Here is a 13,409-nt window from a genome sequence, read left to right as displayed (position 1 = left end):
CTGATAGAGATTTATCAACGGGACCTGGTATGAAGACTGAGATTTTGTCGCTGATTTTCTGTCACCTCAGGCGAATGCTGAGTTATACCCACGTAAAGGAAACAGTTCCTTTTCCCATACCACTCCGCGGCCATTTTTCATAACCGCCCGACCACAAGCCATTCGACGCGACATCGTATCACCGAATCATCTCTTGGTCTCTGCGCGTAATGACTTGTCTGTCTACTTGAGGTGCCAGGAGACGAACTCCTGCCCAGGACTCAGGCCTGAGGCCTGAGGCCCTGTGAGAAATCTGCGCTACGCACGCTGTTATGGAATAACTTCACATCTAGGACGAAACTCGATTACATGTTTTTGACACCCTTGTTCCTAGGTCTTATTTTCTTCCTTTGAAAAGACTTGAAAGCAAATAATTTCTGTACAAACAATTTCAATGTCTCAGTTTGTATAACTGGTTTACAATCCACCGTTCTTGACCAAGTTACGCCAATTTGAGATGAAACACACTTAGGTTGCAGAGGAATATGCAAAAGTGGAAATGTTTATTAATTTACACTTTATATATATTAATACAATCAATAGACCAACTTGCCTTAACATAAAGGAGTTTTCAAACAATACTGCAACGTCCAGGGTCTAAGCAACATGTAAATATACACGAGATTTTCGGTTCTCACGGCGGTGAATATGTCGCTGTTGGTATTCTGGGTTTTTACGTCGTGTGAACTTGCAAGTGCATATGAACTTTTCGGACTGACTTTCCTTGTTTCTGTCCTCCGTTTTGTCTTCTTAAAAGGTCACTTTTCACCTCTCCCGTGTCTCCGATTCCCTGCATGGGGCCTGCCTATTGGCAATGCCCATAATTTCCACATCCTTGGCACTGATTGGCCAATTACCCATAGCCTCGTCCTCCCAACAATCTCACTCCAGCCCTGAAGATGGAGGCAGTATGATACTCCGAAATGTTGACGACCCAGAATACCAATATCGATATGTAGAAGCATGTTTCTCCATGCTCGTGATGCTAATGACTTCCACATGCAGTCTTGAGCAAGAGAAAAGCACTAGATTGGATCACAATACAAACGTGAATCATTTGTCTGCGTGAATAAAGCGGTTATCTCTAATTAAAAAATTCCATGACAATAACTGATGAACCATTACAGTTGGATTCTGGAATCTTGTTGTAACATGAGGTTAATATCCTGCTTAAGTTTCAGATGAACTAACGAAAGTCTCGCGTTTCTTTCAGATCTCTACTGACGTACTGCGATCTGGCACAACGGATGGCACTTCGCATTCGGGATGTCCCGGGTTCAAATTCCCAATAAATGTTTTGTGGTTTTCCACAGTTCTACAGTAAGTTACAAGGTTCACGACTGCCTCTTTTTAAGTACTTTGCAGCTTCAGTATTCACAATCATCCAAAATTGCATCGCTGTATAAAGTTATATACTTAGTAAACCTATGTACAAATCGATCAACAAGTAACCTGTCAGCTTAACCTACAAATACGAATAGCAAATTCGCTTCCGTTTTCTCAACTCCAGCTTGCGCCGTTAACGTAATTAAACCTTTTATGGGCAGTAAGACTCGTATCCCTATGCAATTTGTTCACTGAACGTTTCAGAAAGCGTTCTTCCCCTCGGGAGGCGTTGAGAGCATTGCTAATAATCACTGCAATCCACACACTCTCTCTCTTAAGCAATTAGAAAGGTATTTATAGTCATGGCCATCATATTACAAATTGTTGATGTCAGCTGGCAACGTCATAGATAAATGAAAATATGGACGAGGCTGTGGAACCATAGGCCTGCCGGAAAGGGTGTACAAAACTAGGTGTCCTCCACAAGAAAATCATATTTTTTATTCTTGTATGCAGCAACGAATATCTGTCCCTGTGCTTCAATCCTTGGCCCATAAACACGAATAGGAACGCGGAGATAACATGTCCGTGTGTTCTTGACACTGGAACTGCGACTAAAGGACGGTCAGATAATGGAAAATGTCGGATAATACGGAAGACTAATGAAAAGTTATGGTAAATCAACCCAGTTTTAACTAAATTTTCTATAAGTTGAAATTACGAAAGAAAGAAAAAACAATATGACATCACATACAAAGTCTCACAAGCAAATATAGTATTTAACTTAATTTAGATATTTAAATTAAAGATCCCCTGCTAATTTTTTAAAAGATAGAGAAATCAGTAGCTGGTATTTGCACGGCGGATAAAACGGATGTCGGATAAATGAAGGCTGGATAATCGGGACTCTGCTGTATATGGAAGCGAGTGATTAGCTTCATGTTCCTCAACCTTCTCCAGAGTAGATTCGAAGATGATACAAGCGGACGGACAGCTGAGTTTTCCCCAGGCCAGTGCCATGTTCTCAAACATTACAAGTAGTAAATAAGAGTTGTTTCTCTCGGGTGGCTTTAATGGGCTGAAGCCGTATTTAGCGCCTTGCTGTAAATATAAACCAGTCGTCCTGTTCGGAGGACGGTCCTTGGTACGGCGATCCTGGCACCAACCACGTCTATGGACTCTTAATAACTGGAATCTTGCACAGTAGTTTATAAAGCATACTAGGCAAAACTGAAGCCTTTAGAAAATGAATTTTCTGCTATACTTATAAAAATTTGATATTTCTTCGCATCATTTTAAGCTTTGCGTGCGTAATATGAATTAATTTTGGCCTCTATCTCTACAGTGCATTATATACACAGCTTTAAATTAATCAAAGATGTAATAATGTAGCACTGTCCAGAACGGATGAATACGAGGTCACGATGGCACTGCACAATTTAAAAAGTAAGTATGTAAGAAATATAAAATTAAATAAATGTTAGAAATAAATTCATTAAAGACAATTAGCACTAATCAGAACGTTGTTAAGTACTGAGAATAGAAGCAGTCCTGCCACATGTCTAAAGAATTAATAATTTCAGAAGCAATTCCGAATTGGAACAGGCCATAGTGCCTAATCCATAAAAGCTGAAGAACATGGAGAAACAACATTTATTTCTTAACAGTTTTGCATGTTGGCCTATGTAACTGAATCGGAAACCATTGTTTTGTCGTAGCTTCGCAAGCGACGGCTTTTTCGTTGTTGTTTTGACAATGAACAAATGATTACACAGTTGTACGTCAAACACTGGCAAAAGACTGTGTGGCTTCATACGTCATTATGACGTCAAACAAGATGGTTTTGTATTTGATAAGATATTTTATTACCAAAGTTTAGTTACCGAAATCAGACATGTGTTCTTGAAACACATCGGGAAAGATAATTTTTAATGTGACTTTCATTTGTTTACAGCTTATTTGTGACGCTGTCAATAGCTCATTTATATCTTTATACAGTATCGAATGATACCATAACTAGTGGATGATGAATTGATAATACGTAGAAGCATGCAATCGTGGGCTACATAAAAGCAGACCCTAATATCCTGGGATTTACTCGAAGGATTCGTACGAAAACCGCAGTCAGATTTGCCGGTCCCCAAATCCAGATCTGCACCCAGGATCTGTGGAATAAAAAGCAGGAATGCTAACCACTCTCACGCGACATTCGGTACTCAGTTCATATCAAATTTAATTTTGCATGGGTGCGAAACATGGTCTTTCACTCAGAGGGAGGAACACAGATTGCAGGTGTTTGAGAACAGGGTGTTGAGGAGGATATTTGGGCCTAAGAGGGAAGACGATGGGGTATGGAGAAAACTGCATAATGATGAGCTTAAAAATCTGTACTCCTCCCCTAGTATTGTCAGGGTGATTAAGTCGAGAAGAATGAGATGGGTGGGACATGCAGCGTGCATGGATGGGACAAGAGGTGTGCACCGGGTATTGGTTGGGAAGAGACCGTTGGGGAGACCTAGACGTAGATGGGAAGTTAATGTCAGGCGGGATCTATGGGAGATAGAAGTTGAAGGGGACTGGATTTTGTTGGCCCAGGACAGGGTCCGGTGGAGGGCACTGGCGAATTCGGTGAGGAACCTTCTGTAAGCCATCTAGTTAGTTAGTTAGTTAGTTAGTTATCACCTGAAATTGATTTTATTTTCGGAGGGAGGTTCAGACCATTGCAGTCAGTGACTCTGCTAAACCCGTTTCTTTTCCATAAAATATCAGAAATCTGATACCCGACCGTCGTCAATAAGCCACAATCTGACTGCGATGTAACTTACTTACTAAACCACTGGCGGCAGATGGCCGTGTGTAAATTTGCACTGGAATTAACAGCCACATCCCCAGTTTTCCAAGAAATGCTGTGTAATCGGCAAACTGATAAGGCGACGCCTGAAGAGCAGGTCATATGTCTGTGTTGACTACACAAACACTTGCTGTTCGTCTGCAATTTCGCTCCTGGTGGCAGCTCCCGGAAGAATTTATGGGGTGCAGTCGTCAAGTTAGGGGCAAACAGAAGCGGCCAAATACCACTCTGTTGCTACACCTGGTTGATCTGATGGTTGTATGAAATGCAGACTGTCAAGGGAAATCGAAGTATCCCAGTAAAATCTAATCCAGTTGGAGGATTGTCAAGGATATGTCGTGGCTTAAGCTTTCTTGATAACAGAAATGTTCTTTGCACTTAGTAGACAGTTTTCATAAACGAGGATCTGACGATCAAGCCATGACAACAGAGTCACAACCAAGATTTAAAATGTTGCGTTATACAGAATCTAGTCGGTGACACTTTTAGTTTTCTCCTCTTCTCAAATTATTTTCTGTCTGTTTTGTTTCATATTTACACACATACTTTGCATTTCTCCCCTTCCTAATCAGAGTTTTGTTTGCCTTCCTTCTCGTTTATGCATTTCATTTCTTGCTTTATTTACTTTTTATTTGTTTGTTTTTCCTTTTGAGATAACATTTCTCTTTTCTTTTCTTTTCTTCCTTCGTTCCTCCTTTCCTTCACCTTCTCGTCATCAGTCTCTTCCTTTCTTTGTTTATATTTTCTTCTAATAAACTCACTTTCTGTTCCAGACAGATTTCCATTTAACAAGAACAGAGAAACATTGTACTCTTGCGTTGTCCGTGTTTCAAACCACTTTCTGTAAATATATTCAATGACTTCTCTTTTCTGCTTGTTTTCAGTCCCGTTTCCACCAGGGACAAAATCACTTCTCTCGCCTGCGAAGAGTGACTCAGCCTATAGCAGGTGCCAAGATGAGATATTTCAAGAGGAGCTCTTGGTTACCTTTGCTGCCGGGGGCAAATGTAGCAAGCTGTGAAGGCCACGTCCCTTGATTTATTAACGATGTGAGTAATCAGTTCCAGCTTCTTGTCACAAGATAAGTCAGCGGCTTTTTCTACACCACGCAACTAGTTTAGTAAGTGTATGCATCTCTTCCTGTCTAGCGACTCTGTGAGAGTCCAACTTGACCTATATTCTGTATTCCCACTGTTGCCAACTAGACACTTCAATGTTTCTCATTAAACTATTAAATATAAACATTAATATTACGTGTATGTTCGATTAAACTCCAGGGTTAGCTTCAGCCCTTCTTCTCGATGGGTACTGTAAATAATAACTGTCTGAAATGAAATAGTAATCGGCTGGGAAAATATGATTCTTCAGCTGACGATATTTTTTACAACTGGTATTTTTTTTGGGCCTGACTGCGATAGTTCACCTGTTAGCTTCGTCATGTCTAAATGTACCAACTCGAGAGCGGCCGAGATGATTTTCACGAAATTGTACGCTTTTACTAACATTTGTCGGCATATTCCATTTTTGGTTAAATTTGGACAACTTTACACGAAGCCTTACATTGCGTTTCTGTGCGCGGCAGTGGCTTTAAGTTAATAAAATGCATTCCTTAGACATCGTGAGCGAAGTATAATAGTACGGGCACTAACTGCAACTCCTGGTTAGTATTCCAACGTTTACTATGCTTTATAGCGTAAAACGTAGTGCAGCTGGCGACTGATAGCCAACCTTTATCGCGAAAGTGATTGATGAGGTATTTTATGGTCAGTATTGTCCTCAAATACATGACGTCCGAGAAGTACATGCACTTAATAATATATGCGCCGAAGGTAGCATTCTTACGTAAGCGATGCTTTTCCGAGAACAATAACTTGTTTATTCAGCAAGACCGGATAACGGGTAGCACACAGGGAACATGGGGCTGAAAGCATCGGACAGGACATTGAAATTTTTATCATTCGACATCACATCTATCGTTCTGCCTTTGTAAAGGGGAACATTTTCTGGGCTATATTTAATGTTGGGGGGCGGGGGGAGGGCTCTCTCCATGGAGCAGTGTCCTTGAAGAGCTACTGTCCACTGAGTCAATAAATTTTTCCCTCCCGGGTTTTATGGAGCCCGAAGATTCATCCCGTATTCACAAAAGAGCCCGTTACTGTTCCATATCCTAAATCAGACAAATTCCAGTCCCACGCCATTTGTCCCTCACGTTCTATGATTTCGATTTTTCTATGCACTTCTCGTTACTCCCCCACCTTGCCCCATCCTCCTTTCTTTCATCAACCTAATAATAAACTATTTGAAAAAAAGTACAAATGAAAGTCCCCTTTATGCAGATTCACCAGCCACACAGCGGCCAAGAAGAGAAAGGACTGCCTGCTGTCTCATTCGCGTGACAACCTGCGTCAGTGTAAAACCTGCCGTCTCATCCGCGCCTAGACTGACTGTACTTGAAATATCTGAAGGGTTCTATGTATAAGATCAGAGCTCCTTCTATTTGATCTTTCAATTCCCTCTCCTCCTCACAGCGTGGAATTCCTGACACATGCCGCCCGTAGCGGTAGCAAGGGTTCGGCCGCCTCTGTTCGTTTGTCACTTCGAATTCCTCTTCAGTTCGTCCTGAGGAGTAGGGCGAAGTACAATCCAATCCATGACGAGGCAGATGTGCAGTCATCTTATCTTTTGTAAGATTTGAGGTTTTCACACGGTGAGTATGAAGATTTCTGTCTTCTGGGTTGTTGCGCTGTAGTCTGGTCGATGTTAACCAACGTTGTTAACCAACGTTTCAGAGGTCATACCGTCATCGCCCTGATGACAGAGGCAGTATGACCTCTGAAACGTTGGTAAACATCGACCAGACTACACAGCGCAACAACCCAGAAGACAGTAATCTTCATACTCATCGCCCTGATGACGGAGGCAGTATGACCTCTGAAACGTTGGTAAACATCGACCAGACTACACAGCGCAACAATCCAGAAGACAGAAATCTTCATCTTATCTTTTCATAGTTCTTATCTCTGTCTCAATTCGTTTTTTTCCATCTATGTAAGACAGGCTCTGCGAAACAGGACTTACAAAGTCAGTCCACATATTAGAATTGTACTCGCAGACCGTAAATGGTGTCGAGGATTCTACTCTTACCCTTTCTTGTAACAATGATTATGATTAACCAGTGACAGTATGCATGTCAAAATTTGTCTGGGGAAAATTTCTGTATGACGCATTATTTTACTCTGCGTGATAAAAGTGACAAATGCGATAACACAACAACCTTAGCGGCTAACACTTTTTAGATAATGTGGTAAAATACTAGCGAGAAATCTATATAAAAATATTTGTAAAACTTTGTTTTTCCATTAGCCAGAAGAATCACAATTTCCTACCCAACAATGACATTGTTTTCCATCTAAAACCACTTTATTAATTTCGAAACGTGTGTATGTGTCACCTTGACGCCTTCAAACGTATTTCAGGTTGCTAAGCGCTCCATTGTTTTATACAGGAAATCATACAACATTTTTCTACCGCCTAGTTTTACGAAACTGAACATTTTGTAACATCATTTCACATTTAGGCCATCATACTTGTTTACCATGGTTACGAAATTCGTTATTAAAATTATGAAAACATTATAATTACAATCTAGAAGACCAACATCGATATAACTAGTATTTTTATAGATGGGAGGAGGTGATAAAAAGGGGAGACCTGGGCCAATCTGCGTTCTCGCAATGTAAATCTATCGCACTGAGACGCCGTTCCCGCCTCTGAAACAGGCGTCTGCACATAAGCCGTCTCGTTGTGGCATATTTCTCTTGTTCCAGACGTCTGAAATACTGACAAAATATTCTCATGGTGCGACAACATTTATGTTCTCGTCTTGTCTGTTAACATACATTTTATTTTTCAAAAAGTCCTGTCTCTAAAGTTTAAATTCTTGGCTTTAATTGAAGAGTCTACCGTAATAATATATATATATATATATATATATATATATATATATATATATATATAGCAACGCCGTCTTCCTCTCTGCCTGTCTTATTCAATGACTGTCAAGGAGTGAAATGGCTTTTAAAGGCAGAGGTTACATAAGAAAGGCCCAGATTCGAGACGATACAAAGACACAGGCCTCTGAGAGACACATCCCTACCGGGCAGACAGACAGAAGAAGAACACGACACACGACGTTTTGGAAGTTGGTTACATTCTCACCCTCAAGTGATTGCTTGTCGTTATATTGATTGTTCCGCGAAATTTGGTAGATGTTTGCAAGAATTCTTGCAGTAAGCCTAATTGAGACTGGAAAAACACCAATATGATAACAGCGTGTGAAATGCCTTGGCTGGATAATCGCTGTAAATTTCCGCGTTGGATTTGTGTGGTATCATGTTACAAATACGCATATACAGTGTGCTCCAAACATTTATGTATTGATTTCCTCCTATACTGTGGCGACCGTAAATTAATATCTTGTGAGCGTAACAAAAACGGTCACACCCCTCAGTCTCTCTCTTTGTATCCTGCGTCGTAGCAGAAGGTGGTAATTTACAGGTCAGTTTACAGTCAAATTATATCTTTGGCGCTCGGTAAAAGGGTTTAAGTCAGAGGGGATGTGTTGACGTAAACCTTGCTTGAGGAGCGACAAATACAGGAGTTTTAAATTTAAATAAAAATCTTTGGAACCCTAAAATGCATCACAGAAAAGGCAAATGATTGCTAGTTAGAGTCAAAGCCTTACGAAAGGTTATGTTTGTACGAAATGCGTCTAATGCAAAGCACACCAGCTCTACTACGCCACACTACAGACCACACGTCACAATCCCCCCCTCCATCATGTATGGTTCCGTTTCCACAGCAACGATTCGCCCAGCAAACATTGGCAGGGCGACGGAGTCATGCGCCTGGTGGAGGCGTCGGCTGTGGCGTCAAAACCGAAGGCGCACTTGTGCTTTTTCACATCACGTGGCAAATAGTGGATCGATACCAGTCGATATTTTTACTATGTCTGAGGGTGAATTTCCACTATTTCCTGCGTCGTTGATTCACCTTATTTGAAAGCTGCCATTAAGTAGCACTGGGAAATTGTTTTTACGCAGGAGCTAGATAAGAATATTTTAAATGAGAGAGAAGTGTTATTATTATTGAGTGTTCTGTCTGACGACAGGTCCATTGATCTGCCCAAAAATATCTCACATCAAAAGATATGTACGTGTGGGTTATTCGCACGGATAAACATGATTTGTAATTATATAAAAAGACAAAGAAACATAATTACTTTGCTCACGATATTTTTAACTCCAACTGTGTTCTCAAATTGTAAAGACGCAGTTTTCTCTAAAAGTACTAAAGAGATTTTGTACCACAGGAGTTAAATACCGTTAACATACATGAATTTCATTTCTCAAAACGCAGAGGTTTTAGGACGAACGTGATACGTAGCAAAATGTCCTTCCTCCCAGTTGTTCATTCAACCCTGTTTCCTCCAGAAATTAAATCCAAGATGCGGCAACTGCGTTCGTGCATACAAATTTTGTCAACGAGGACGGTTTTTTTTATTTTGTTGTCCTTTTTAACAATTAATTCTACATTGCTGAGGTCATTTAGTATCGAATGGCTGGTTGGCTGTGCATTCTGAATTGGGAAGGAAGCGGTTGTGGTATGTTTTGAAGTACTATCTCACTGAAGGATCAAGGAATTCCTCGAAAAACCTTAGGATAGCCGTCCTCGGGGAAAAAATCCAATGTAATAGTTCCCAGATATGAAGGAGTGCTAATGATTACACCGAGTGGCTCTGTCTCTAAGAAAACACTGGCCTCTTTACTTCACATAAACAATCTTCAGCCTATTATAATGTTTTTAATTTCTCACCGCAGTTTGAGAACCAGGGAAGTGGGTTATGGCCTTCGGGATTTTCCATCTGAACGAAGGAAATTAATAGAATGACTGCGATTAGGAACATGGAAAGGGATTCGTGTGTTGTATACAGGCCAGTATAACACCGCTTATACATCAGATGATGTAAGCTATGATGTTCTTCTGAGTTTTGGCGTCGTGTAAACTTGTAGGTAGATGTTAACGTTTCAGAGAAACGCATTGTCTCCATCTTCAGGGCTGAAGTGGCGATGCCGGGAAGTGACATTACCACAGTTTCTACCATCTTTAGAACTCCATTTTAAATTTCTTGCCATGTCTGCAATAAATTAGTCTAACGATCTTCTTTGGGATAATTATGACAGTCTGTGTTCCTAGTTTCCGCGCTGCTGAGAGCTGAGGGGCACACATGTTCGGCATCGCGTTCGCCTTGGTCCCCAAAATAAATACCGCTGTCCAACGGCCCACCGGTCTTTCTATCGGGTAATAAATAGCACGCGTTGGTGGTTGTCACGGCCTTGTTCTGCAGGTGAAAATCCTTACCCACAACATTCGACCTCTGTGCTAACTGAACAAGTCATTATAGCCCGCTAGCGCACCAGAAACGTACAGCGCACATTTTTAGTAAATCATATAACAAGACCACAAACGACTCATTAAAATGTTGCATTACGGGCTCTTGTGAACCTTCGTGTACCATAAAAGGCAGGGAATTGCTTGAGCAGCTGAGCAAATTTTAGTTTCTAAAGGAGGTCTTTGCTCAATGTAGTTCATTCCTCTACATGGACGTATGCCTACAAATCATTTACTTTTTGATACATGCAATTCTAAGGCGAAAGAATGTAAAAATTTCACTAGCCTTGTGTTTTATGTGAGGAACAGAAGGAAATCGTAATATATATTTAGTAGTAGGCTCTGTATTCATTTGACGATGTAGTTAATATGTTTAAAGTAGAAGCAACTACATTGCGTATTTGCGACTGTTGACAATTTAGACATATAAAACGCTAAATTAGCTAACACGTTTGTGCGTGGGATTTGAGGTTCTCATGGCATTTTGTAGTTTTTAGTTGATATTGACATATGGTTGTTTGGAGTCAGTATTATATCTTTGGGAACAACCCAAATGAGAAGGCGGGTAGGAGTCAGTCGATGGTTCTTTTTCGTGCACAAGAACGGCTGCGCTCCTGCGCAGAAGAGTACTTCCGTTTGAACGGTGAACCAAATCTCCGTTCAGACAGACAGCAGTTAAAACTGACTAATGTCTAAGAGAAAAGCGTTTTGTGTTACAAATGAAGATGAATTGCGTCATACTATACAGGAAACTCGCGTGAAGTCTTCCCACACTGAATACAGATGACGTAGGTACGACAACCGATTCAATCTGGCGCCATGCACTTTGACGTCTAGGCATCGTTTAATGATCACAGTTTCTTATGTTAGCACGATCACTGCACCACAGATGAGGTAAACAGCAAGAATCGAAGTATCGTAAGAAGGACAAGCAACTTTATTACAAGCATGTAATTTCCACTATGCTTCGCGTAACAAGCACAAACATTCACTGTGCTCAAAACTTCTGTGGTTTCGTCACAGCGAAATTATCATGGCTCTCTTGCTTCAGACACAAGTATGTGGTTCATCGCCTACATACACGACTTCATCCTTCGCTTTCTGAGGTGCAGTTGAGATGATTTGCTCCTGCCTTCCGGTGTCTGGTTGTCATTTCACTGACAGAGTATTTATAATGTAAATTCCTTGTGTCAGCTACTGACATCGAATCTAATATTTTAGGATTACTAATCAGTAACATTCAATATTTATTTGTATTTGCAACGCGTATTAATTAATATGCGTCTGACAATGACAACAGACTTTTTAATGGAAGCCGTATGTAGCATGGATGGAATCAATTTTCGTAACACGTACAAACAGAATACGCAGACCCAGGCTTCTTCCGTCTTGATAGAAATAAAAATATCGCCAAAGATACCCAATAGTTTAAGATTATCTTCCCTTAGATTCGTCCATAAACTTTATTACGCAGTGAGACACTGGTAAATACGTTCAGTTTGTTTATGGATATCCTCTCTTCCAGATTTGAACATTTTAATAATCCTAATAGACGAGTCGCTGCCATCAATAATTCTGTTAATTTGTTTTTCACCAACAAAACACCACAAGTCAATATTTATCGAGAAACATTTTGTAACCGTCAGGGTTGTGCTACATATGACTCATACAATATAACATTGACAGGAACAAGGTACAAACTGTTTGTTCGCAGACGTTGTGATCGCCCTGATGATGGGAGAAATAAGTTGTTCTGAAACACAGGTCAGTATCTACTAGACCACACGGATTAATATCCCAGGAGGCAGCCTGAAATCTCACGAAATGTAAATAGACGGTAGACTACAGGTTTCAGTTAAACGTTAATTAGTTAAGAAAGAACTGAAATTCAGAGAACTGATACACGAATTTTGGTACCGTTATTATTTCAGTGTTTTCGTCACCCATATTAGCAGTACTTCCTAAAGCTGCTAATGGCCTTAGCACTTATGAAATAGGACATTTTACCATCTAGCATAATTCTGAGAACTTCTAGGCCAATGTCACCATGATCGAATAGGCATCAAACTTGGTTTTAAGGAGAACATATACGTAACATGTCACACCATCGAATCGCATTGTGACATTAAATTTCATTCTCCCGTTTTGCATGTTGTTGACTTTCAAATGACACAGGCTACAATGAAAATGAAGAGTTTATTGTTACTGTACCTTTGAAAAGTGTAGACAACGATTATACAAGGTGATATTACAATAATAGTATTATCATAAAGCCTCCGCTAATAATACATGCGTTTATTTGTTATAAACAGGTATCACGTAGCGTAAACAACATCTAGCTATTTGGTATTTATGTCTCGGAAACATACAAATTCCATGTCACACCGTTGTTTATAGTCTCCGCAAGCAATTAGTACAAATGCTCATATTATATCTTAACTATTGAATAAAAGAGATACGTAACTAAATACATTAATATACGCTGGGACAGTCACATAACGTTCTTCTTGCGCTGATAGTAATTCCGCATTATTTTCGTACGTGAAGTCATAAAGAAGATTGTCATAATGAAAAAATCGTGACTGAAGGAGCATTTGAAGCTTGTTACAGCAATCGATCTCGTCCGGGAAATCACCATCGTAAGTGCGTTACATAATCGACAGATCGAGTTCAGTTCGAAACCAGGACAGGTTGAAAACGCCTGACGACACGTACATAAAGGACAATTAGGAAAAGAATGCAA

The 13,409-nt window shown here is 40.3% G+C and overlaps 2 long non-coding RNA genes across 4 annotated transcripts in view; one reads left to right on the top strand and one right to left on the bottom strand.

Moving 5' to 3' along the window:
- LOC110840632 (uncharacterized) overlaps positions 1–5,473 on the top strand; it is a 63,525-nt gene extending 58,052 nt beyond the window's left edge. For 2 of the 3 annotated variants that reach the window (XR_002546942.2, XR_015537811.1), the window contains 2 exons: positions 1,253–1,359; positions 5,101–5,473. This is a non-coding gene — a long non-coding RNA (uncharacterized LOC110840632). The remainder of the gene's footprint in view (positions 1–1,252; positions 1,360–5,100) is intronic. The other variant, XR_015537810.1, reaches the window with a different exon arrangement.
- The window catches only part of LOC147872113 (uncharacterized), a 127,187-nt gene continuing 116,735 nt past the window's right edge, over positions 2,958–13,409 (bottom strand). The window contains exon 3 of the long non-coding RNA XR_015537807.1: positions 2,958–3,530. This is a non-coding gene — a long non-coding RNA (uncharacterized LOC147872113). The remainder of the gene's footprint in view (positions 3,531–13,409) is intronic.

The sequence above is a fragment of the Zootermopsis nevadensis genome, unplaced genomic scaffold (genome assembly GCF_977971745.1).
Source record: "Zootermopsis nevadensis isolate Lab colony 2312 unplaced genomic scaffold, Znev_1.0 Znev_ptg000030l, whole genome shotgun sequence".
Lineage (NCBI taxonomy): Eukaryota > Metazoa > Arthropoda > Insecta > Blattodea > Termopsidae > Zootermopsis > Zootermopsis nevadensis.
The sequence above is the reverse complement of the archived record's forward strand: the minus strand, read 5'-3'. Positions and strand labels throughout refer to the sequence as shown.